General features: G+C 44.4%; 11 non-coding genes and 2 pseudogenes across 11 annotated transcripts; all 13 read left to right on the top strand.

The window, feature by feature from the left end:
* The first annotated feature begins 1,055 nt into the window (after positions 1 to 1,055).
* Positions 1,056 to 1,237, top strand: LOC141231419 (U2 spliceosomal RNA). Its single transcript, XR_012297822.1, has one exon. It is a non-coding gene; the product is annotated as a U2 spliceosomal RNA (small nuclear RNA).
* A 1,115-nt stretch (positions 1,238 to 2,352) lies between these two features.
* On the top strand, positions 2,353 to 2,446 carry LOC141231483 (U2 spliceosomal RNA; annotated as a pseudogene).
* Positions 2,447 to 3,264: 818 nt separating this feature from the next.
* LOC141231393 (U2 spliceosomal RNA) lies at positions 3,265 to 3,458 on the top strand. Its single transcript, XR_012297803.1, has one exon. It is a non-coding gene; the product is annotated as a U2 spliceosomal RNA (small nuclear RNA).
* Positions 3,459 to 4,573: 1,115 nt separating this feature from the next.
* Positions 4,574 to 4,667, top strand: LOC141231484 (U2 spliceosomal RNA; annotated as a pseudogene).
* Positions 4,668 to 5,485: 818 nt separating this feature from the next.
* Positions 5,486 to 5,679, top strand: LOC141231394 (U2 spliceosomal RNA). The gene has a single exon (XR_012297804.1). It is a non-coding gene; the product is annotated as a U2 spliceosomal RNA (small nuclear RNA).
* Positions 5,680 to 6,794: 1,115 nt separating this feature from the next.
* On the top strand, positions 6,795 to 6,985 carry LOC141231240 (U2 spliceosomal RNA). Its single transcript, XR_012297648.1, has one exon. It is a non-coding gene; the product is annotated as a U2 spliceosomal RNA (small nuclear RNA).
* A 1,115-nt stretch (positions 6,986 to 8,100) lies between these two features.
* Positions 8,101 to 8,291, top strand: LOC141231267 (U2 spliceosomal RNA). Its single transcript, XR_012297681.1, has one exon. It is a non-coding gene; the product is annotated as a U2 spliceosomal RNA (small nuclear RNA).
* Positions 8,292 to 9,406: 1,115 nt separating this feature from the next.
* Positions 9,407 to 9,597, top strand: LOC141231241 (U2 spliceosomal RNA). Its single transcript, XR_012297650.1, has one exon. It is a non-coding gene; the product is annotated as a U2 spliceosomal RNA (small nuclear RNA).
* Positions 9,598 to 10,712: 1,115 nt separating this feature from the next.
* On the top strand, positions 10,713 to 10,903 carry LOC141231242 (U2 spliceosomal RNA). The gene has a single exon (XR_012297651.1). It is a non-coding gene; the product is annotated as a U2 spliceosomal RNA (small nuclear RNA).
* A 1,115-nt stretch (positions 10,904 to 12,018) lies between these two features.
* Positions 12,019 to 12,209, top strand: LOC141231370 (U2 spliceosomal RNA). The gene has a single exon (XR_012297781.1). It is a non-coding gene; the product is annotated as a U2 spliceosomal RNA (small nuclear RNA).
* A 1,115-nt stretch (positions 12,210 to 13,324) lies between these two features.
* LOC141231243 (U2 spliceosomal RNA) lies at positions 13,325 to 13,515 on the top strand. The gene has a single exon (XR_012297652.1). It is a non-coding gene; the product is annotated as a U2 spliceosomal RNA (small nuclear RNA).
* Positions 13,516 to 19,670: 6,155 nt separating this feature from the next.
* LOC141231453 (U2 spliceosomal RNA) lies at positions 19,671 to 19,860 on the top strand. Its single transcript, XR_012297845.1, has one exon. It is a non-coding gene; the product is annotated as a U2 spliceosomal RNA (small nuclear RNA).
* A 1,109-nt stretch (positions 19,861 to 20,969) lies between these two features.
* LOC141231244 (U2 spliceosomal RNA) lies at positions 20,970 to 21,160 on the top strand. The gene has a single exon (XR_012297653.1). It is a non-coding gene; the product is annotated as a U2 spliceosomal RNA (small nuclear RNA).
* The last annotated feature ends 2,130 nt before the right edge of the window (positions 21,161 to 23,290 follow it).

Here is a 23,290-nt window from a genome sequence, read left to right on the forward strand (position 1 = left end):
AATTTTCTTTGGGGAAGTCGCATGGAGAAATTGAAACGGGAATATGTCTATAAGTTATGTGTAAATGGTGGTTTGGATTTTCCAAATATTGATTTCTTTTTAGGGATTAGTTACGTGAAAATGGTGGTGGTGGTTCTAGGGAAAAGTAATAAGTGTGCTTATATGATGAAGTATTCGGCTGGATGGATGCTTTATGGCTTAAAGTGGGTCAAAAGGGATGCTAGAGTGCCTGTTGCTTTTAAGTGTCCTGTATGGTATGGTTGTGTTGAGAAATTTGTAAGGAAGTATGATTTGTTGTCCGTTAACATGAGTGATTTTAGGCAAAAGAAGAAAGTCATTAGGATGGTGCGTGAGCGTGAGGTGGTATGTAATATCAATGGGTTGAGAGGGGAGGAAGTAACCGAGATGTGGAGAAAATTAAGTATAGATGGTGTGACTAACAGACAGAGAGATATCGCTTGGATGATATTGCATGACATTTTGCCTGTTAGAGATGTGCAAAAGAAGAAGGATTTAGTTAAATCTGAGGTATGCCCGAGGGATGGATGTGGTTTGAGAGAGCATGTTAGACATATGGTATGGGATTGTGATTTTGCATATGATGTATGGAAGGGTATAGGGGGACTTTGCAAGGAATTGGTGGGTGTAAAGTATGTTAATTGGAAACTTGCTATGTTTGGGATGGGTGCATGTAGTAGAATTAAGGATAGGATTTTATGGTTGTTGGTGGTGTGTGTAATTGAAAGTTTGTGGGATGCGAGGAATTTGTTAGTTTTTAAAAGGAAGAAAATGTCAGTTAATGAATGTTTGAGATTGATTCTGTCACGTATGTATGTAATATACCTCTGGGATCAGGAACGTGGAAGTATTATAGATGCTGAAGGGATCTGGAAGTTTAAAAAGTGGAGGTTTTTGGTAAAGTTTAATTAGTAGTGTATAATGTACCTGATGATAAGGTTTGGTTTTATTTTTGATTATATACCAAGTGTGATGAAAGGCTAAGTGTCAATGAAAGGCTTTTGTAAGTCGATTTGATTGAGCTTATGCTCCGGCCTATCTGATTTGGTTAAAAAAAAAAAAAAAATCTGTTCTTATCAGTTTAATATCTGATACGTCCCCTATCTGGGGACCATATATTAAATGGATTTTTAGAACAGGGAGATGGAAAAAGAGCTTGCTCTGTCCACTCCACGCATTGACCTGGTATTGCAGTATCTCCAGGACCGGTGCACCCCTTCTTTAATGCAGTTTCTAAAATCAGAAAGAATTGAATTCAATGTTTTTTGTTCATTTTGCTTGTTTGTCGGATTTGGGGATGGACTCTTTGGCTTTGCTTTTCTTCTCCTCATTGGATTTTTCATGTTCAAAGTTGCAGAAGCCAGATTACAAGCTCATTTTGGTTCAACTTCAGCAACTGTGCATTGCATTGCCATGTAATGTGATGCAATGCTATCTTTCTAGCTCTCCCTTTTTACTTCCTTTTGGATAAACAGACATATTAGGCAAGCATTTTGGAGCTTTCACCTAAATAACTACAGGTGGTGAGATAAGCTGCACAATATAATTGACCTTTCAGTATATTGTTGCACACACACCATCTATTTAGCAAATGCCCTTGTTATCAACAGCAGCCTTTTAAACTCACCTGAGCTAACAGGTATGTGCGCTGGTTACTCTGCTGCGCTTAAAATTTCTTTTTTGGTTTGCTACAATGCCTTTTCTGAAACGTTGTCTCCTTCTGCTGGAACACTGACTTCTTTCATTTAATGCCTGCAGACTATAAAAGAGAACCCAACCCAAAAAGTTTGGTTGATTAGTCTGTGGCATTCTGTTAAACTGTTGCTTATGGCGGTCTCTGTGAGCTTCTCAGCGACATTCAGCCAGCCAGGTATCCTGCCTGCAGTAGATGGAATGTGGCAATGGAACGCTGGCTGCGCGTGTCATAATAGGCTCTGAGCCTTTATATACCTGTGCACAGCAGCAGCCACCTTCAGTCTGCTGCTGGACAGCCAGCAGCAGCAGCAGCAGGAGAGGTATGTAATCAGGAGCCCTCCTGCTAAGGGTAGACAGCTGCTCGTTCCACCCCACCCCCCGCCTTAATTGGTTCTCCTCCCTTCCAACGGTGTTGAGGCGGGTGGGAACAGCAGGGGGTGAAGGTGCTGTGTTTAAAGAGGTGGAGTTATGCAGATCTAAAACGCGTGGATTGCAGCAGCAGCAAGCCGAAAAGTGCAGGCATGTAAGGGATCTAGAGGTTGACAACATGTCTTCTTAACGGGAGTCCAGGAGCTCATCTCCACAAATGGACTTTTCAGGATCCTTGGGTGGCTCCGTAGTTTGAAACCAATTCTGGTTATCGCTTCTCGGCCTTTTGGCTAAGATCAAGTGTAGTATCTGTTCTTATCAACTGGAGGGACTCAAGCCCGACTTGTGGAAGCCCAAAACTATCCACAAGCTAATCAGAGCCAAGGATGACGTGGAGAACATCACAGGACTTCACCAGGACACGCTGGAGACTGTGTGGACAAATGTGTCATCTGACAGGCTGACCAACGGGCACAAGGACTTGTCGTGGATGGCGATTCAGGGCGGACTGCCCGTCCGGTCATTCTTGCATGCCCGGAATCTGTGCAAGACCCGGTACTGCCCAAGGTGCCCCTTCGTGGAGGAAACATCTTTGCACACTTTTTGGGACTGCGGATTTGCACAGCGCCTATTGACTGCACTTGAGGACGACCTGAGGAACTCTGTCCCCAGGGCGAGCCTATCGCACCATTCTGTGCTTTACGGACTCTTCCCTGGGGTTCATACCGTCGGAGCCATCCAGGAGGCTTGGCGCCTTATGAACTGCTTCAAGGATGCCGTTTGGGTCGCCAGGAACCGGCTCATCTTGAGGAGGGAGAGGATGTCCATCCAGGACTGCCGCAGGCTGATCCACAGCCTGCTCAGAGACTATTCCATCATGGACGGTCCGGAGGACGAGGACGAGGACTAAACCCCTCCTCCCCCTCTCCCCTTATGTGTCTTGTCTTTCAATAAAGCTTCGGGCCTGTGATTTTCCCCTCCCCATCCCCTTTTTCCCAATCCCCATCCCTTATCACGGTTCGTCGTACTGTATTGATTGACATGCTTTTTCTTTCAGATTGAGTGTTTTGTGTAGCATAGGGGTGTGATGTGTCTAGTTAGTGCGTCGTATCCTCATGCTATGTAAATATGATGTAGAATTCTGTGTGTACTGGGCTGCGGCACTGTACACTGTCTGTTAACTTATTTTTTGTGCTAATAAAAGATATATTCAATCAAAAAAATCTGTTCTTATCAGTTTAATATCTGATACGTCCCCTATCTGGGGACCATATATTAAATGGATTTTTAGAACAGGGAGATGGAAAAAGAGCTTGCTCTGTCCACTCCACGCATTGACCTGGTATTGCAGTATCTCCAGGACCGGTGCACCCCTTCTTTAATGCAGTTTCTAAAATCAGAAAGAATTGAATTCAATGTTTTTTGTTCATTTTGCTTGTTTGTCGGATTTGGGGATGGACTCTTTGGCTTTGCTTTTCTTCTCCTCATTGGATTTTTCATGTTCAAAGTTGCAGAAGCCAGATTACAAGCTCATTTTGGTTCAACTTCAGCAACTGTGCATTGCATTGCCATGTAATGTGATGCAATGCTATCTTTCTAGCTCTCCCTTTTTACTTCCTTTTGGATAAACAGACATATTAGGCAAGCATTTTGGAGCTTTCACCTAAATAACTACAGGTGGTGAGATAAGCTGCACAATATAATTGACCTTTCAGTATATTGTTGCACACACACCATCTATTTAGCAAATGCCCTTGTTATCAACAGCAGCCTTTTAAACTCACCTGAGCTAACAGGTATGTGCGCTGGTTACTCTGCTGCGCTTAAAATTTCTTTTTTGGTTTGCTACAATGCCTTTTCTGAAACGTTGTCTCCTTCTGCTGGAACACTGACTTCTTTCATTTAATGCCTGCAGACTATAAAAGAGAACCCAACCCAAAAAGTTTGGTTGATTAGTCTGTGGCATTCTGTTAAACTGTTGCTTATGGCGGTCTCTGTGAGCTTCTCAGCGACATTCAGCCAGCCAGGTATCCTGCCTGCAGTAGATGGAATGTGGCAATGGAACGCTGGCTGCGCGTGTCATAATAGGCTCTGAGCCTTTATATACCTGTGCACAGCAGCAGCCACCTTCAGTCTGCTGCTGGACAGCCAGCAGCAGCAGCAGCAGGAGAGGTATGTAATCAGGAGCCCTCCTGCTAAGGGTAGACAGCTGCTCGTTCCACCCCACCCCCCGCCTTAATTGGTTCTCCTCCCTTCCAACGGTGTTGAGGCGGGTGGGAACAGCAGGGGGTGAAGGTGCTGTGTTTAAAGAGGTGGAGTTATGCAGATCTAAAACGCGTGGATTGCAGCAGCAGCAAGCCGAAAAGTGCAGGCATGTAAGGGATCTAGAGGTTGACAACATGTCTTCTTAACGGGAGTCCAGGAGCTCATCTCCACAAATGGACTTTTCAGGATCCTTGGGTGGCTCCGTAGTTTGAAACCAATTCTGGTTATCGCTTCTCGGCCTTTTGGCTAAGATCAAGTGTAGTATCTGTTCTTATCAACTGGAGGGACTCAAGCCCGACTTGTGGAAGCCCAAAACTATCCACAAGCTAATCAGAGCCAAGGATGACGTGGAGAACATCACAGGACTTCACCAGGACACGCTGGAGACTGTGTGGACAAATGTGTCGTCTGACAGGCTGACCAACGGGCACAAGGACTTGTCGTGGATGGCGATTCAGGGCGGACTGCCCGTCCGGTCATTCTTGCATGCCCGGAACCTGTGCAAGACCCGGTACTGCCCAAGGTGCCCCTTCGTGGAGGAAACATCTTTGCACACTTTTTGGGACTGCGGATTTGCACAGCGCCTATTGACTGCACTTGAGGACGACCTGAGGAACTCTGTCCCCAGGGCGAGCCTATCGCACCATTCTGTGCTTTACGGACTCTTCCCTGGGGTTCATACCGTCGGAGCCATCCAGGAGGCTTGGCGCCTTATGAACTGCTTCAAGGATGCCGTTTGGGTCGCCAGGAACCGGCTCATCTTGAGGAGGGAGAGGATGTCCATCCAGGACTGCCGCAGGCTGATCCACAGCCTGCTCAGAGACTATTCCATCATGGACGGTCCGGAGGACGAGGACGAGGACTAAACCCCTCCTCCCCCTCTCCCCTTATGTGTCTTGTCTTTCAATAAAGCTTCGGGCCTGTGATTTTCCCCTCCCCATCCCCTTTTTCCCAATCCCCATCCCTTATCACGGTTCGTCGTACTGTATTGATTGACATGCTTTTTCTTTCAGATTGAGTGTTTTGTGTAGCATAGGGGTGTGATGTGTCTAGTTAGTGCGTCGTATCCTCATGCTATGTAAATATGATGTAGAATTCTGTGTGTACTGGGCTGCGGCACTGTACACTGTCTGTTAACTTATTTTTTGTGCTAATAAAAGATATATTCAATCAAAAAAATCTGTTCTTATCAGTTTAATATCTGATACGTCCCCTATCTGGGGACCATATATTAAATGGATTTTTAGAACAGGGAGATGGAAAAAGAGCTTGCTCTGTCCACTCCACGCATTGACCTGGTATTGCAGTATCTCCAGGACCGGTGCACCCCTTCTTTAATGCAGTTTCTAAAATCAGAAAGAATTGAATTCAATGTTTTTTGTTCATTTTGCTTGTTTGTCGGATTTGGGGATGGACTCTTTGGCTTTGCTTTTCTTCTCCTCATTGGATTTTTCATGTTCAAAGTTGCAGAAGCCAGATTACAAGCTCATTTTGGTTCAACTTCAGCAACTGTGCATTGCATTGCCATGTAATGTGATGCAATGCTATCTTTCTAGCTCTCCCTTTTTACTTCCTTTTGGATAAACAGACATATTAGGCAAGCATTTTGGAGCTTTCACCTAAATAACTACAGGTGGTGAGATAAGCTGCACAATATAATTGACCTTTCAGTATATTGTTGCACACACACCATCTATTTAGCAAATGCCCTTGTTATCAACAGCAGCCTTTTAAACTCACCTGAGCTAACAGGTATGTGCGCTGGTTACTCTGCTGCGCTTAAAATTTCTTTTTTGGTTTGCTACAATGCCTTTTCTGAAACGTTGTCTCCTTCTGCTGGAACACTGACTTCTTTCATTTAATGCCTGCAGACTATAAAAGAGAACCCAACCCAAAAAGTTTGGTTGATTAGTCTGTGGCATTCTGTTAAACTGTTGCTTATGGCGGTCTCTGTGAGCTTCTCAGCGACATTCAGCCAGCCAGGTATCCTGCCTGCAGTAGATGGAATGTGGCAATGGAACGCTGGCTGCGCGTGTCATAATAGGCTCTGAGCCTTTATATACCTGTGCACAGCAGCAGCCACCTTCAGTCTGCTGCTGGACAGCCAGCAGCAGCAGCAGCAGGAGAGGTATGTAATCAGGAGCCCTCCTGCTAAGGGTAGACAGCTGCTCGTTCCACCCCACCCCCCGCCTTAATTGGTTCTCCTCCCTTCCAAGGGTGTTGAGGCGGGTGGGAACAGCAGGGGGTGAAGGTGCTGTGTTTAAAGAGGTGGAGTTATGCAGATCTAAAACGCGTGGATTGCAGCAGCAGCAAGCCGAAAAGTGCAGGCATGTAAGGGATCTACAGGTTGACAACATGTCTTCTTAACGGGAGTCCAGGAGCTCATCTCCACAAATGGACTTTTCAGGATCCTTGGGTGGCTCCGTAGTTTGAAACCAATTCTGGTTATCGCTTCTCGGCCTTTTGGCTAAGATCAAGTGTAGTATCTGTTCTTATCAGTTTAATATCTGATACGTCCCCTATCTGGGGACCATATATTAAATGGATTTTTAGAACAGGGAGATGGAAAAAGAGCTTGCTCTGTCCACTCCACGCATTGACCTGGTATTGCAGTATCTCCAGGACCGGTGCACCCCTTCTTTAATGCAGTTTCTAAAATCAGAAAGAATTGAATTCAATGTTTTTTGTTCATTTTGCTTGTTTGTCGGATTTGGGGATGGACTCTTTGGCTTTGCTTTTCTTCTCCTCATTGGATTTTTCATGTTCAAAGTTGCAGAAGCCAGATTACAAGCTCATTTTGGTTCAACTTCAGCAACTGTGCATTGCATTGCCATGTAATGTGATGCAATGCTATCTTTCTAGCTCTCCCTTTTTACTTCCTTTTGGATAAACAGACATATTAGGCAAGCATTTTGGAGCTTTCACCTAAATAACTACAGGTGGTGAGATAAGCTGCACAATATAATTGACCTTTCAGTATATTGTTGCACACACACCATCTATTTAGCAAATGCCCTTGTTATCAACAGCAGCCTTTTAAACTCACCTGAGCTAACAGGTATGTGCGCTGGTTACTCTGCTGCGCTTAAAATTTCTTTTTTGGTTTGCTACAATGCCTTTTCTGAAACGTTGTCTCCTTCTGCTGGAACACTGACTTCTTTCATTTAATGCCTGCAGACTATAAAAGAGAACCCAACCCAAAAAGTTTGGTTGATTAGTCTGTGGCATTCTGTTAAACTGTTGCTTATGGCGGTCTCTGTGAGCTTCTCAGCGACATTCAGCCAGCCAGGTATCCTGCCTGCAGTAGATGGAATGTGGCAATGGAACGCTGGCTGCGCGTGTCATAATAGGCTCTGAGCCTTTATATACCTGTGCACAGCAGCAGCCACCTTCAGTCTGCTGCTGGACAGCCAGCAGCAGCAGCAGCAGTAGAGGTATGTAATCAGGAGCCCTCCTGCTAAGGGTAGACAGCTGCTCGTTCCACCCCACCCCCCGCCTTAATTGGTTCTCCTCCCTTCCAAGGGTGTTGAGGCGGGTGGGAACAGCAGGGGGTGAAGGTGCTGTGTTTAAAGAGGTGGAGTTATGCAGATCTAAAACGCGTGGATTGCAGCAGCAGCAAGCCGAAAAGTGCAGGCATGTAAGGGATCTAGAGGTTGACAACATGTCTTCTTAACGGGAGTCCAGGAGCTCATCTCCACAAATGGACTTTTCAGGATCCTTGGGTGGCTCCGTAGTTTGAAACCAATTCTGGTTATCGCTTCTCGGCCTTTTGGCTAAGATCAAGTGTAGTATCTGTTCTTATCAGTTTAATATCTGATACGTCCCCTATCTGGGGACCATATATTAAATGGATTTTTAGAACAGGGAGATGGAAAAAGAGCTTGCTCTGTCCACTCCACGCATTGACCTGGTATTGCAGTATCTCCAGGACCGGTGCAACCCTTCTTTAATGCAGTTTCTAAAATCAGAAAGAATTGAATTCAATGTTTTTTGTTCATTTTGCTTGTTTGTCGGATTTGGGGATGGACTCTTTGGCTTTGCTTTTCTTCTCCTCATTGGATTTTTCATGTTCAAAGTTGCAGAAGCCAGATTACAAGCTCATTTTGGTTCAACTTCAGCAACTGTGCATTGCATTGCCATGTAATGTGATGCAATGCTATCTTTCTAGCTCTCCCTTTTTACTTCCTTTTGGATAAACAGACATATTAGGCAAGCATTTTGGAGCTTTCACCTAAATAACTACAGGTGGTGAGATAAGCTGCACAATATAATTGACCTTTCAGTATATTGTTGCACACACACCATCTATTTAGCAAATGCCCTTGTTATCAACAGCAGCCTTTTAAACTCACCTGAGCTAACAGGTATGTGCGCTGGTTACTCTGCTGCGCTTAAAATTTCTTTTTTGGTTTGCTACAATGCCTTTTCTGAAACGTTGTCTCCTTCTGCTGGAACACTGACTTCTTTCATTTAATGCCTGCAGACTATAAAAGAGAACCCAACCCAAAAAGTTTGGTTGATTAGTCTGTGGCATTCTGTTAAACTGTTGCTTATGGCGGTCTCTGTGAGCTTCTCAGCGACATTCAGCCAGCCAGGTATCCTGCCTGCAGTAGATGGAATGTGGCAATGGAACGCTGGCTGCGCGTGTCATAATAGGCTCTGAGCCTTTATATACCTGTGCACAGCAGCAGCCACCTTCAGTCTGCTGCTGGACAGCCAGCAGCAGCAGCAGCAGGAGAGGTATGTAATCAGGAGCCCTCCTGCTAAGGGTAGACAGCTGCTCGTTCCACCCCACCCCCCGCCTTAATTGGTTCTCCTCCCTTCCAACGGTGTTGAGGCGGGTGGGAACAGCAGGGGGTGAAGGTGCTGTGTTTAAAGAGGTGGAGTTATGCAGATCTAAAACGCGTGGATTGCAGCAGCAGCAAGCCGAAAAGTGCAGGCATGTAAGGGATCTAGAGGTTGACAACATGTCTTCTTAACGGGAGTCCAGGAGCTCATCTCCACAAATGGACTTTTCAGGATCCTTGGGTGGCTCCGTAGTTTGAAACCAATTCTGGTTATCGCTTCTCGGCCTTTTGGCTAAGATCAAGTGTAGTATCTGTTCTTATCAGTTTAATATCTGATACGTCCCCTATCTGGGGACCATATATTAAATGGATTTTTAGAACAGGGAGATGGAAAAAGAGCTTGCTCTGTCCACTCCACGCATTGACCTGGTATTGCAGTATCTCCAGGACCGGTGCACCCCTTCTTTAATGCAGTTTCTAAAATCAGAAAGAATTGAATTCAATGTTTTTTGTTCATTTTGCTTGTTTGTCGGATTTGGGGATGGACTCTTTAGCTTTGCTTTTCTTCTCCTCATTGGATTTTTCATGTTCAAAGTTGCAGAAGCCAGATTACAAGCTCATTTTGGTTCAACTTCAGCAACTGTGCATTGCATTGCCATGTAATGTGATGCAATGCTATCTTTCTAGCTCTCCCTTTTTACTTCCTTTTGGATAAACAGACATATTAGGCAAGCATTTTGGAGCTTTCACCTAAATAACTACAGGTGGTGAGATAAGCTGCACAATATAATTGACCTTTCAGTATATTGTTGCACACACACCATCTATTTAGCAAATGCCCTTGTTATCAACAGCAGCCTTTTAAACTCACCTGAGCTAACAGGTATGTGCGCTGGTTACTCTGCTGCGCTTAAAATTTCTTTTTTGGTTTGCTACAATGCCTTTTCTGAAACGTTGTCTCCTTCTGCTGGAACACTGACTTCTTTCATTTAATGCCTGCAGACTATAAAAGAGAACCCAACCCAAAAAGTTTGGTTGATTAGTCTGTGGCATTCTGTTAAACTGTTGCTTATGGCGGTCTCTGTGAGCTTCTCAGCGACATTCAGCCAGCCAGGTATCCTGCCTGCAGTAGATGGAATGTGGCAATGGAACGCTGGCTGCGTGTGTCATAATAGGCTCTGAGCCTTTATATACCTGTGCACAGCAGCAGCCACCTTCAGTTTGCTGCTGGACAGCCAGCAGCAGCAGCAGCAGGAGAGGTATGTAATCAGGAGCCCTCCTGCTAAGGGTAGACAGCTGCTCGTTCCACCACACCCCCCGCCTTAATTGGTTCTCCTCCCTTCCAACGGTGTTGAGGCGGGTGGGAACAGCAGGGGGTGAAGGTGCTGTGTTTAAAGAGGTGGAGTTATGCAGATCTAAAACGCGTGGATTGCAGCAGCAGCAAGCCAAAAAGTGCAGGCATGTAAGGGATCTAGAGGTTGACAACATGTCTTCTTAACGGGAGTCCAGGAGCTCATCTCCACAAATGGACTTTTCAGGATCCTTGGGTGGCTCCGTAGTTTGAAACCAATTCTGGTTATCGCTTCTCGGCCTTTTGGCTAAGATCAAGTGTAGTATCTGTTCTTATCAGTTTAATATCTGATACGTCCCCTATCTGGGGACCATATATTAAATGGATTTTTAGAACAGGGAGATGGAAAAAGAGCTTGCTCTGTCCACTCCACGCATTGACCTGGTATTGCAGTATCTCCAGGACCGGTGCACCCCTTCTTTAATGCAGTTTCTAAAATCAGAAAGAATTGAATTCAATGTTTTTTGTTCATTTTGCTTGTTTGTCGGATTTGGGGATGGACTCTTTGGCTTTGCTTTTCTTCTCCTCATTGGATTTTTCATGTTCAAAGTTGCAGAAGCCAGATTACAAGCTCATTTTGGTTCAACTTCAGCAACTGTGCATTGCATTGCCATGTAATGTGATGCAATGCTATCTTTCTAGCTCTCCCTTTTTACTTCCTTTTGAATAAACAGACATATTAGGCAAGCATTTTGGAGCTTTCACCTAAATAACTACAGGTGGTGAGATAAGCTGCACAATATAATTGACCTTTCAGTATATTGTTGCACACACACCATCTATTTAGCAAATGCCCTTGTTATCAACAGCAGCCTTTTAAACTCACCTGAGCTAACGGGTATGTGCGCTGGTTACTCTGCTGCACTTAAAATTTCTTTTTTGGTTTGCTACAATGCCTTTTCTGAAACGTTGTCTCCTTCTGCTGGAACACTGACTTCTTTCATTTAATGCCTGCAGACTATAAAAGAGAACCCAACCCAAAATGTTTGGTTGATTAGTCTGTGGCATTCTGTTAAACTGTTGCTTATGGCGGTCTCTGTGAGCTTCTCAGCGACATTCAGCCAGCCAGGTATCCTGCCTGCAGTAGATGGAATGTGGCAATGGAACGCTGGCTGCGCGTGTCATAATAGGCTCTGAGCCTTTATATACCTGTGCACAGCAGCAGCCACCTTCAGTCTGCTGCTGGACAGCCAGCAGCAGCAGCAGCAGGAGAGGTATGTAATCAGGAGCCCTCCTGCTAAGGGTAGACAGCTGCTCGTTCCACCCCACCCCCCGCCTTAATTGGTTCTCCTCCCTTCCAACGGTGTTGAGGCGGGTGGGAACAGCAGGGGGTGAAGGTGCTGTGTTTAAAGAGGTGGAGTTATGCAGATCTAAAATGCGTGGATTGCAGCAGCAGCAAGCCGAAAAGTGCAGGCATGTAAGGGATCTACAGGTTGACAACATGTCTTCTTAACGGGAGTCCAGGAGCTCATCTCCACAAATGGACTTTTCAGGATCCTTGGGTGGCTCCGTAGTTTGAAACCAATTCTGGTTATCGCTTCTCGGCCTTTTGGCTAAGATCAAGTGTAGTATCTGTTCTTATCAGTTTAATATCTGATACGTCCCCTGTCTGGGGACCATATATTAAATGGATTTTTAGAACAGGGAGATGGAAAAAGAGCTTGCTCTGTCCACTCCACGCATTGACCTAGTATTGCAGTATCTCCAGGACCGGTGCACCCCTTCTTTAATGCAGTTTCTAAAATCAGAAAGAATTGAATTCAATGTTTTTTGTTCATTTTGCTTGTTTGTCGGATTTGGGGATGGACTCTTTGGCTTTGCTTTTCTTCTCCTCATTGGATTTTTCATGTTCAAAGTTGCAGAAGCCAGATTACAAGCTCATTTTGGTTCAACTTCAGCAACTGTGCATTGCATTGCCATGTAATGTGATGCAATGCTATCTTTCTGGCTCTCCCTTTTTACTTACTTTTGGATAAACAGACATATTAGGCAAGCATTTTGGAGCTTTCACCTAAATAACTACAGGTGGTGAGATAAGCTGCACAATATAATTGACCTTTCAGTATATTGTTGCACACACACCATCTATTTAGCAAATGCCCTTGTTATCAACAGCAGCCTTTTAAACTCACCTGAGCTAACAGGTATGTGCGCTGGTTACTCTGCTGCGCTTAAAATTTCTTTTTTGGTTTGCTACAATGCCTTTTCTGAAACGTTGTCTCCTTCTGCTGGAACACTGACTTCTTTCATTTAATGCCTGCAGACTATAAAAGAGAACCCAACCCAAAAAGTTTGGTTGATTAGTCTGTGGCATTCTGTTAAACTGTTGCTTATGGCGGTCTCTGTGAGCTTCTCAGCGACATTCAGCCAGCCAGGTATCCTGCCTGCAGTAGATGGAATGTGGCAATGGAACGCTGGCTGCGCGTGTCATAATAGGCTCTGAGCCTTTATATACCTGTGCACAGCAGCAGCCACCTTCAGTCTGCTGCTGGACAGCCAGCAGCAGCAGCAGCAGGAGAGGTATGTAATCAGGAGCCCTCCTGCTAAGGGTAGACAGCTGCTCGTTCCACCCCACCCCCCGCCTTAATTGGTTCTCCTCCCTTCCAACGGTGTTGAGGCGGGTGGGAACAGCAGGGGGTGAAGGTGCTGTGTTTAAAGAGGTGGAGTTATGCAGATCTAAAACGCGTGGATTGCAGCAGCAGCAAGCCGAAAAGTGCAGGCATGTAAGGGATCTAGAGGTTGACAACATGTCTTCTTAACGGGAGTCCAGGAGCTCATCTCCACAAATGGACTTTTCAGGATCCTTGGGTGGCTCCATAGTTTGAAACCAATTCTGGTTATCGCTTCTCGGCCTTTTGGCTAAGATCAAGTGTAGTATCTGTTCTTATCAGTTTAATATCTGATACGTCCCCTATCTGGGGACCATATATTAAATGGATTTTTAGAACAGGGAGATGGAAAAAGAGCTTGCTCTGTCCACTCCACGCATTGACCTGGTATTGCAGTATCTCCAGGACCGGTGCACCCCTTCTTTAATGCAGTTTCTAAAATCAGAAAGAATTGAATTCAATGTTTTTTGTTCATTTTGCTTGTTTGTCGGATTTGGGGATGGACTCTTTGGCTTTGCTTTTCTTCTCCTCATTGGATTTTTCATGTTCAAAGTTGCAGAAGCCAGATTACAAGCTCATTTTGGTTCAACTTCAGCAACTGTGCATTGCATTGCCATGTAATGTGATGCAATGCTATCTTTCTAGCTCTCCCTTTTTACTTCCTTTTGGATAAACAGACATATTAGGCAAGCATTTTGGAGCTTTCACCTAAATAACTACAGGTGGTGAGATAAGCTGCACAATATAATTGACCTTTCAGTATATTGTTGCACACACACCATCTATTTAGCAAATGCCCTTGTTATCAACAGCAGCCTTTTAAACTCACCTGAGCTAACAGGTATGTGCGCTGGTTACTCTGCTGCGCTTAAAATTTCTTTTTTGGTTTGCTACAATGCCTTTTCTGAAACGTTGTCTCCTTCTGCTGGAACACTGACTTCTTTCATTTAATGCCTGCAGACTATAAAAGAGAACCCAACCCAAAAAGTTTGGTTGATTAGTCTGTGGCATTCTGTTAAACTGTTGCTTATGGCGGTCTCTGTGAGCTTCTCAGCGACATTCAGCCAGCCAGGTATCCTGCCTGCAGTAGATGGAATGTGGCAATGGAATGCTGGCTGCGCGTGTCATAATAGGCTCTGAGCCTTTATATACCTGTGCACAGCAGCAGCCACCTTCAGTCTGCTGCTGGACAGCCAGCAGCAGCAGCAGCAGGAGAGGTATGTAATCAGGAGCCCTCCTGCTAAGGGTAGACAGCTGCTCGTTCCACCCCACCCCCCGCCTTAATTGGTTCTCCTCCCTTCCAACGGTGTTGAGGCGGGTGGGAACAGCAGGGGGTGAAGGTGCTGTGTTTAAAGAGGTGGAGTTATGCAGATCTAAAACTCGTGGATTGCAGCAGCAGCAAGCCGAAAAGTGCAGGCATGTAAGGGATCTAGAGGTTGACAACATGTCTTCTTAACGGGAGTCCAGGAGCTCATCTCCACAAATGGACTTTTCAGGATCCTTGGGTGGCTCCGTAGTTTGAAACCAATTCTGGTTATCGCTTCTCGGCCTTTTGGCTGCGATCGTATGACTGTACCTTGATTGGTGCGAGTCTCCTGGAGGAATCCGGACCCTTTTGTGGAGGATTTTCTGCTTTTTCCTGTGGTATTCCATACCGACAGAATCCAAGATGTCTTTTGTGAAGAACACCATCCGTTTGTCCGTGGATCCATCTGACCAGAACAAGAACAACGTGGTTTTCATTGTCCAAGACATCGTTGAAGGCAAAGCTGGAGCAAGACGTTCTGGGATCTTCAGTGTCAACGAATTTTCACGTCAAGGTAATTATGACGTTACCTTTATGGACCAGGATGTTTGCCTTAATGTCTTTGAGTGGCTCCGTGGTCACTCTAGTGACCCCTGCTTGGAAGGAGTTAGATGGGAACCTTTGTTTGGTCTGCAAGAAAAGGAGGTGACTGTGACTGTCTATAACCCTTTTACAGACCCTGAGCTGCTGGAGTGCTTCCTCTCTCGCTACTGTGAATATGTGCGGAAGGGAGTGAAGCAAGTCAATTGTCTAGGAATCTTTAACTGTCAGTATAAATTCCGTGTGAAATTGAAAAGGGATCCTGACAGTGTGGGGGGCTTTAGACACCCTCCATCAAATTTTTCCGTTGCAGGCCATAGAGGTTTCCTCTTTTACCCAGGCCAGCCCATGTTTTGCCGTAGATGCTTTTCTTTCGGACATACCATGGTAACATGCCTTAAAGGGCAGTGTTGCCGAAATTGCAGAAAGGAGGGGCATATGGCCAACCAGTGTCCAGAGGCCAAGTCCTGTGATGTCTGTGGGAGTAGTGATCACATGTATAAGGACTGTCCTATGAGTGCACCTAGACGTTCTGATAAAGAACAGAAGGAGGAGGAGCTGGAGAGGAGGCAGATGGCAAGCGCACTGAAAGTGCTGGAAAGATTGGAGAGGGAGGAGAGAGAGGGAAGGAGGCGGGAAACTGGTAGAGCCTCTCCCTCTACGGCGCCAGAGGAGGTGTCCCTGAGACCATGTTCTTCTTCTGCTGAAGAAATGAGGAAGAAGCGGAGGGAAGAAAAGGAGTTCTGGAGGGAAGTGGCAAAGGTGGAGAAAAAGGCAGTGTCTGCGAGAATATCTAGGAAAGTGGTGGAAGCAGAGCTGCCTGAGATGATGACTTTTGGAGAGGCAATGGACGCAACAGGATGTGAAGTGCAAATCTCGGAACCCGACAGTCCTGAACACCCTTCGGGTCCTGAAAACACTGAAGATTTTTCTTCGGAGGATGATAGGGGTGCAAAGAAGAGTCGTAGGGAGGATGGTGGGGGCAGTGATGATGCAGATTTTAGTGAGCCTCAGAGGAAGATCAGAACTGCCAGAATGAGGAGTGTGGCTGGTGAAGCCAGCGGGTCGGAAACCAGCTGTTCTGTTCTGATGGCGGAGGAGGATAGTGGTGGTGCTGGATAGTGTCACCATATAATATTGTAAATGTTTTTTCTTTTTGTCCTCTTGTGAGCTTTGGTTTAGGCCAAAGGCTATTTCTTTGTGTAATTGGTGAAGGAGTAGAAGTATTATGGGATTTACCATAGTGTCCCAAAACGTAAGAGTGTTTAAAAGTAAAGTAAGAAGAGCTGCTATTTTTGAGTTTTTAGCTATGCAAAATGCATCTATTTTTTGTTTACAAGAATGTGGGGTAGTGGATGGTGTGAAAGGGGATGAATGGTCTTATGGAGCGTCTGTGTGGTCGGGGAGTGCATGTAATAAGAATGATGGTGTGGGTATTTTGGTTAAAGGAAGGGAGGTTGTTTTGAGTGATTATTTGGTTATTGAGGTGGGGAGATGTATCCTTGCTAATTTTGTATACAAGAATGTAAAGTTTTGTGTTATTAATGTTTATGCGCCAGTTGAAAAAAATGAGCGCAAAAATTTATTTGAAAAAATTAAGCTTTTTGTTCCAGGAAGAATACCTGTGGTAATTGTGGGTGATATGAACTGTGATGTGGGGAGAGTGAATGTGGATGTGTCTGGGAAAGCATTATTGGAGTTAGTGAATGATTTTGGGTTGTGTGATATGCAGCGCGTGTGTAACATGAATCCTTTGTTGAACACTTTCTTTTCTGAGAGTGGTAGGGTACAATCCAGATTGGATTATTGTTTTATTTCTAAAAATATGGTTTCTGTTAATTATAGGCAGGAAAACGTTCTTTTTTCAGATCATGTGTGTATGTTGTGTGAGTTGGATATAAAAGTTGATGGAGTGTTTGGGAGAGGATTGTGGAAGTTAAATGTTAAACTGTTAGAGAATGAAGATGTGAGAAAGGAGTATGAAAGGCGGTATGAAGAATGGTGTAAGCATAAAAATGAGTTTGGGAATGTTTGTGAGTGGTGGGACTGGGTGAAGAAACAAACAAAAATGTTCTTTAAAAATTTAGGATACAAGTATGCAGCAATTAAAAGAGAGAGTTTTGTTAAACTGAACGCGCGGTTGAGCGTTTTGTATAAGTTAAGGGAAGGAGGAGTTGAGGTGGAGGAGGATATTTTAGAGGTAAAAAAGGAGATTAGTGAGTTTTTGTTGGAGAGAGGGAGAAGCATAGTGTTTAGGGCAAAGATTGATAAGATGGAGCAGGATGAGAAATGTTCTCGGTTTTTCTTTAAAAAAGTTTTTGAAAAGAAACAGAGTATGAGCGTGGTGTATGGAGCAGATGGAAGTGAGGTGAGTGGAGAGGATATGTGTGAAGAGGTGGCTAAGTTTTATGAGGATCTGTATGCAGTGAAACAGAGGGATGAATGTTTGGAGAATGATGTTTTGAGTGTGTTAGAGAGTAAGTTGAGTGAAGCAGAAAGAGAGAGAGTGATGGGTGAGGTGACTGGTGATGAGGTATGGAAGGTTCTGTGTAGTATGGCTTTGAATAAGACGCCGGGGGAGGATGGCCTCCCAGTAGAATTTTATCGTGTGATGTGGGGTGTGATTGGTAAGGACTTTGTGGATGTATGTAAGTATATGTGGGGAAACATGGAGGTGGCTGAGAGTATGCGTGCAGGTATGGTTGTGTTAATTCCTAAGAAAGGGGATTTGAAAAGTCTGAGGAATTGGAGGCCAATAACGTTACTTAATTGTGATTATAAAATCTATGCAAAACTTATGGCTAATAGGATGCGTGATGTGATAGAGAGTGTGATTGGGGATGAGCAGTGTTGTGCGGTACCTGGGAGGCGGATTCATGAGTGTGTGTGTATGTTAAGAGATTGTCTATGGGATTGCATGGGTCGTAAGAAGAGTGTATTTTTGTTAAGTTTGGATTTTGAAAAGGCTTATGATAGGTTGTCGCATGGTTTTTTGTTCAGAGTGTTGTTAAAAATGGGTTTTCCGGCTGATTTTGTTGGGCGAGTGAGAAGTTTGTATGCGGGTGTTTATAGCTGTGTTTTAATGAATGGGTATGTGGGTAGGAAAGTGAATGTGTTTTCGGGTGTGCGACAGGGGTGTCCTTTGTCCCCTGTAGCATTTATTTGTGCAATTGAGCCATTGTTGTGTATGCTGAGGAAAGATAAGGTAATTCGTGGTGTGCAAGTGCCGGGAGGTGGAGGAAAAGAATGGAAGGTGAGTGGTTATATGGATGACGTGTGTGTATTATGTGATTCTGAATGTTCGGTGAGGCGGGTGAAGTTGTTAGTGTCTATTTTTTGTGGTGCATCTGCGTTTAAAGTGAATTGGGAAAAGAGTGAGTGTAAGGGTTTTGGAGGCGGAAGTTTAAGTAGGGATGTAGGTGTGAATGTAGTGAATGGACCTATTAAAGTTTTGGGTGTGAAGTTTTCAGAGAGTTTGGATGGGAAAGAAAGTTGGGATGATGCGAAAGGAAAAGTTGAGCAGAAGTTGAATTTTTGGAAATTGAGGAGTTTATCCTTTTTTGGGAAGATTTTAATTGTTAAGAGTGTGGTGTTGCCAATATTTTTATATATTGCGGTAGTATTTCCACCAGGATATATGTGTATGAGAAGCTTGAATAGAATTTTATTTGTTTTTTTGTGGAACTCGAAAATGGAGAGAGCTAGGAGAGAAATTTTGGTTAAAAGAGTGGAAAAAGGTGGTTTGGGTTTTCCGAATTTGGACGTGTTTTTTGGTGTGAATATCGTTGTGTTTGTTTTGAAAGTGATTAGGGCGGATGGAAAGTTTTCATCTATGTGTAGGTATTTATTTGGAGCGTATTTGTTTCGTTTAAAGTGGCAAGAAAGGGATTTGCGATGTCCGATTGCTTTTGAGGTGCCTGTATGGTATGTGTGGGTTTATAAGTTTTTGGTGAGGTATGAACTGTGTGATGCAGATGTGAGATTGCTGGAGAATAAGAAGGCTGTGTATAGGATGATTGAATGTAGAGAGGTAGAATGTGGAATAAATATGGTTAGGGGTGGTGATGTGCAGAAGGTTTGGAAGAAAGTGCGGATGAGTGGTATGACCAACAAACAGAGTGAAGTTGTGTGGCAGTCTTTACATGGAGTATTACCTGTGAGAGAGTTTCAGAGGAATAGAGGTTTGGTGAGGAGTGAAATGTGTCCAAGAAATGGCTGTGGTGGAAGGGAAAGTGTGTTGCATGTTTTTTGGAATTGCCAGTATGCTAGAGATGTGATTGAGAGAATGGGGCCTTTGTGTAAAGAATTGTGTGGTGTGAATTTGTTGTCTTTTGAGTTGTTTATGTTTGGTTTGGGAATATGTGATGGGACGAAGGAAAGAGTCTTGTGGTTGATGCTTGCATGTATAAAGGAAGTGTTATGGGATGTGAGGAATGTGTATGTGTTTAAAAGGAAGGAAATTGCTGTAAAGGATAGTGTGAAGGTGATTTTGGGGAAGATGTATGTGTGTTTCCTATGGGACAAAAAGAGGAGAGGGGAAGTGGATGCGGAGGGAATATGGAAAGTTAAAAAGTGGAGATATATTGTTAGTACCTCTTGATTTTTGTTATTGTTGTTTTGAAATATGAAATAAATATTTCCGATGATGATGGGGACAGCAAATTGCGTATTGGATTTGACGCAGCTGTTTTGATGGAATTTTCCTTTGTCTGGTTTCCATAGACTGTGGAATTTCCTCGTCTGAGGAGAAAAAAAAAAAAAAAAAAATCTGTTCTTATCAGTTTAATATCTGATACGTCCCCTATCTGGGGACCATATATTAAATGGATTTTTAGAACAGGGAGATGGAAAAAGAGCTTGCTCTGTCCACTCCACGCATTGACCTGGTATTGCAGTATCTCCAGGACCGGTGCACCCCTTCTTTAATGCAGTTTCTAAAATCAGAAAGTATTGAATTCAATGTTTTTTGTTCATTTTGCTTGTTTGTCGGATTTTGGGATGGACTCTTTGGCTTTGCTTTTCTTCTCCTCATTGGATTTTTCATGTTCAAAGTTGCAGAAGCCAGATGACAAGCTCATTTTGGTTCAACTTCAGCAACTGTGCATTGCATTGCCATGTAATGTAACGCAATGCTATCTTTCTAGCTCTCCCTCTTTACTTCCTTTTGGATAAACAGACATATTAGGCAAGCATTTTGGAGCTTTCACCTAAATAACTACAGGTGGTGAGATAAGCTGCACAATATAATTGACCTTTCAGTATATTGTTGCACACACACCATCTATTTAGCAAATGCCCTTGTTATCAACAGCAGCCTTTTAAACTCACCTGAGCTAACAGGTATGTGCGCTGGTTACTCTGCTGCGCTTAAAATTTCTTTTTTGGTTTGCTACAATGCCTTTTCTGAAACGTTGTCTCCCTCTGCTGGAACACTGACTTCTTTCAATTAATGCCTGCAGACTATAAAAGAGAACCCAACCCAAAAAGTTTGGTTGATTAGTCTGTGGCATTCTGTTAAACTGTTGCTTATGGCGGTCTCTGTGAGCTTCTCAGCGACATTCAGCCAGCCAGGTATCCTGCCTGCAGTAGATGGAATGTGGCAATGGAACGCTGGCTGCGCGTGTCATAATAGGCTCTGAGCCTTTATATACCTGCGCACAGCAGCAGCCACCTTCAGTCTGCTGCTGGACAGCCAGCAGCAGCAGGAGAGGTAAGTAATCAGCAGCCCTCCTGCTAAGGGTAGACAGCTGCTCGTTCCACCCCACCCCCCGCCTTAATTGGTTCTCCTCCCTTCCAACGGTGTTGAGGCGGGTGGGAACAGCAGGGGGTGAGGGTGCTGTGTTTAAAGAGGTGGAGTTATGCAGATCTAAAACGCGTGGATTGCAGCAGCAGCAAGCCGAAAAGTGCAGGCATGTAAGGGATCTAGAGGTTGACAACATGTCTTCTTAACGGGAGTCCAGGAGCTCATCTCCACAAATGGACTCTTCAGGATCCTTGGGTGGCTCCGTAGTTCGAAACCAATTCTGGTTATCGCTTCTCGGCCTTTTGGCTAAGATCAAGTGTAGTATCTGTTCTTATCAGTTTAATATCTGATACGTCCCCTATCTGGGGACCATATATTAAATGGATTTTTAGAACAGGGAGATGGAAAAAGAGCTTGCTCTGTCCACTCCACGCATTGACCTGGTATTGCAGTATCTCCAGGACCGGTGCACCCCTTCTTTAATGCAGTTTCTAAAATCAGAAAGTATTGAATTCAATGTTTTTTGTTCATTTTGCTTGTTTGTCGGATTTTGGGATGGACTCTTTGGCTTTGCTTTTCTTCTCCTCATTGGATTTTTCATGTTCAAAGTTGCAGAAGCCAGATGACAAGCTCATTTTGGTTCAACTTCAGCAACTGTGCATTGCATTGCCATGTAATGTAACGCAATGCTATCTTTCTAGCTCTCCCTCTTTACTTCCTTTTGGATAAACAGACATATTAGGCAAGCATTTTGGAGCTTTCACCTAAATAACTACAGGTGGTGAGATAAGCTGCACAATATAATTGACCTTTCAGTATATTGTTGCACACACACCATCTATTTAGCAAATGCCCTTGTTATCAACAGCAGCCTTTTAAACTCACCTGAGCTAACAGGTATGTGCGCTGGTTACTCTGCTGCGCTTAAAATTTCTTTTTTGGTTTGCTACAATGCCTTTTCTGAAACGTTGTCTCCCTCTGCTGGAACACTGACTTCTTTCAATTAATGCCTGCAGACTATAAAAGAGAACCCAACCCAAAAAGTTTGGTTGATTAGTCTGTGGCATTCTGTTAAACTGTTGCTTATGGCGGTCTATGTGAGCTTCTCAACGACATTCAGCCAGCCAGGTATCCTGCCTGCAGTAGATGGAATGTGGCAATGGAACGCTGGCTGCGCGTGTCATAATAGGCTCTGAGCCTTTATATACCTGCGCACAGCAGCAGCCACCTTCAGTCTGCTGCTGGACAGCCAGCAGCAGCAGGAGAGGTAAGTAATCAGCAGCCCTCCTGCTAAGGGTAGACAGCTGCTCGTTCCACCCCACCCCCCGCCTTAATTGGTTCTCCTCCCTTCCAACGGTGTTGAGGCGGGTGGGAACAGCAGGGGGTGAGGGTGCTGTGTTTAAAGAGGTGGAGTTATGCAGATCTAAAACGCGTGGATTGCAGCAGCAGCAAGCCGAAAAGTGCAGGCATGTAAGGGATCTAGAGGTTGACAACATGTCTTCTTAACGGGAGTCCAGGAGCTCATCTCCACAAATGGACTCTTCAGGATCCTTGGGTGGCTCCGTAGTTCGAAACCAATTCTGGTTATCGCTTCTCGGCCTTTTGGCTACGATCAAGTGCTTTATTGCAGGAGATTGTGGTTGAAGGGCACTCGGGTACCCCTCTCCTTGGCCTGGCAGGATCGTCCACTTTGGTGGACTTAACCTGCTTGCTGCTATTAGGGAGAGGGCTTAGTCCCAGGGTAACGAGTTGCGATCCCCCAGCTTCCAGGTGTTTTTCGCTGCAAGAACACTGGGAGCGCAGATTGCAAGCGGCTGCAATTTGCAACCTTGTTGCGTTTTTCCATGGAGGTTGACCCTAACCTCGTGCCTCTTTATGCGAGGCTAAAAAACTCTATCCGAGTTCACTTCACGGCGGGTGGCTCGGATATGAGGAAATTAGGGTATGTAGTCCAGGACGTGCTCAGGAACCTTCTTGGCGTACAAAGGAATGAAATTCTCTCCATCCAGGATTATCCCAGAAGAGGTGACTATGACATCACATTCACCGGAGAAGGTATTTTTAGAGATGTACTAGAAAAGTTAAAAAAAGTTGAAAATAGTCCTGTTTTGAAAGGGATACAAATTGTTGAGCACGTCCTGGATGAGGTAAGACTGGTTATTGTAAAAGTATTTTCGCCCTTTGTTTCTGCTCCAGAAGTAATGTCATTTCTAGCAATTTATTTTAAAAGTGTTAAATGTATTGGGAAGATAATAAACGAATATAACATATGGACATCTAAGTGGAAATTCCTTGTGAAGTGTACAAGAGATCCAAATACACCAGGTGGTATACGGCTCCCCCCTGCCCGTTTCAAAATTGGGCAAACAAATGGGGATTTCTTCTTTTCTGGGATGCCAGTATATTGCAGAAATTGTGGGCGCTATGGTCATTCAAAAGAAAACTGTCATGTATCATGTAGAAATTGTGCTAGTGAAGAACATGAGACAAAAGAATGCCCTAAGGAAAAGAAATGCAGTTTTTGCCAGACTCCAGGTCACTTTTATTTTTCTTGCCCTCACAGATTTCGGGAAGATGAGCAAAAGGGGAAGTCCAAGACGTCCGACC

This window comes from Phyllobates terribilis, unplaced genomic scaffold (genome assembly GCF_046119375.1).
Source record: "Phyllobates terribilis strain yellow unplaced genomic scaffold, ASM4611937v1 Scaffold_505__1_contigs__length_1300667, whole genome shotgun sequence".
NCBI classification, from domain to species: Eukaryota; Metazoa; Chordata; class Amphibia; order Anura; family Dendrobatidae; genus Phyllobates; species Phyllobates terribilis.